Source organism: Octodon degus, unplaced genomic scaffold (genome assembly GCF_000260255.1).
Source record: "Octodon degus isolate 3935 unplaced genomic scaffold, OctDeg1.0 scaffold00118, whole genome shotgun sequence".
Lineage (NCBI taxonomy): Eukaryota > Metazoa > Chordata > Mammalia > Rodentia > Octodontidae > Octodon > Octodon degus.
This window is the reverse complement of record NW_004524694.1, coordinates 3,691,073-3,693,307: the sequence shown is the minus strand read 5'-3', so window position 1 is coordinate 3,693,307 and position 2,235 is coordinate 3,691,073.

Genomic DNA, 2,235 nt, shown 5'->3' with positions numbered 1-2,235 from the left:
CATAATTCTGATGGGTTTTCCTTTGAATGTGATCTGCTTCTTTTCTATAGCGGCTTTCCGTATATTATTCTTGTGCTGTATTTCTGGGATCTTGACTATTGTATGTCTCAATGTGTTTTTCATTGGTTTGAGGTTACTTGGTGTTCTGTATACTTCGGTTACCTGAATGTCAGATTGTTTCCTCCTATTTAGGAAGTTTTCTGCTGTTAGTTCTGCCCATATCTTTTTAATGTCATTTGTATTGACTCCTCCTTTCTCATTGATGCCTATTTGTCTCACATTGTTCATCTTTGCATCATCTTGCAGGTGTGGATTATTTTTTCCTGCATCCTCGTTGTTTTTAAGAGATCCTTTCTTACCTTTTCACTAGCTGCACAAGCATCTTCAAGATCTGAAACTCTGTCTTCACTTTCACTCAAATGGTTTTGCAAGCTTGTGATTGAGATTTTATATTCTTCTTTATCTCTTTGACTCTGCTTCATGCGATCTATTTCTTTCCTGTATTGCTCATTCAAGGAATCTGTCATTTTTCTGATCTCTTCTATTTTTTTTTGTCAATGTCTTCTTCAGAAGCAGTTACTAATTGTTTTACTGCAGTGTTTTTTTCACATTGGGTTTCCTCCCTATGTTTCTGTAGTTGATTCTTTACTTCAGATGCTATGAGTTCCAAGAATTCTTTTCTTATTTCAGAAAATAATACCATTCTGAATTCCTCTATAACTTTCTGCTGTTGCTTATTTACTATCGATGCTATTAATTTATACATTTGAGCTGAGCCAGTAGAAAAGAATTCTGCTCTGAGTTCCTCTATGACTTTCTGCTGTTGCTTATTTACTATCCATGCTATTAATTCATACATTTGAGCTGAGCTAGTGTCCTCTGCCCTTGTTCTGGTTGGGCATTGGGTTTCCTCCATATGTTTCTGCATTTGATTCTTTGCTGCAGATGTTATTTATTTAGGGATTTCTTTTTTCATTTCCAATCTGAGTTCCTCTATACCTTTCTGCAGCTGTTTCTTTATTTCAGAAGCCATTGATTCACTGATTTCAGCTGTGTGATTCCCACTTTGTTCTGTGTTAGTGTCCTTTTCACTTGTTATGGGTGGGCTTGGGTTTGGAGATTGCATTTTGTTCCTTCTCGTTGGCATTTTGTGTAGCACTGTCTCCTGACCTTTATTGTAGAGCTTTGGTGCATTTGTAACCTTAGCACCTACTGAAGTTCAGGTGCAGAACTACAAAGTTCGGATCTATCCAGCTGTGCTTGACGTGGGTCTGGTTCCTGTGCTCAGCTCCTTCCTGCTGGTGCCTTTGTGGGTGAGCCTGTTGTGCCCCTCTGGCAAGATGTTCTGTTCCTGGACTAGCTGGGTAGTTGTATCCGTGACTCTCTCTGCAGGGATTGCAGCTGCAGGATTTCACCTCAGGCCTGTAGGCCAGGCCTGTGCTGAGTCTGGAGAGTACAAGATGGAGTAGTGGGGGAGAGGCAGCTCTCTCACACACTCACCGGGCCTGGGCTAAGACTGGATCTGGGGGTCTCCAGAACACAGAAGAAATTCTCTCTGGGCGGGAAGGGTGGGAAGGGTGCTGCAGTGTGGTGGTGGGGGGGTCCCAAGAGGATAAAAGAGGGTCTCACCCATGCTGTGCCTGGGCTGGGACTGGCAGTTCCTGCTGGCATTGGGTAGCCAGTCTAATTTATTTTTTTCTTTTAATACATCCAGCATTTCCTAGGAGAACCACCATCTCCCTTTCCTTAGCCCCTCTATTTCTGTTCAGGGTGACACCGTGCTCAATATTCAGGATCAAAAATGATCTCAGGATTGATATCAAATTCCCACTGGTCACAATGATTGATTCAAGATAGGACAAAAGTTAACTCATATTTTCTTAAGCCAGTAGAAAAGAGCGAAATATAGTTAACATTATTAGGCAGGAAATTTAAGAAGTTATTGTTTTTGCCAAAGTCATGCCTTACCTTAGTTTCAATTTTTGGTAGTAATTGTGTCTTGCCATTCAATTTAATGAGGAAATCACTGTAATTTCTATACATAATTTTTAGTCTCACATTTTAAATATGCCAAATAGGAAAACACCACAAGAAAGGCTTGTTACATTGCTTAATGACATTTCCATATCATTTCTCTCTGATTATCTTCCATGTATGAGATTTTTCTTGGTCATAACACAAAGCTTCTCCATCCTCTTCTGATGAGGAGAAGAAATTTAGAGTCAAAAAATATCC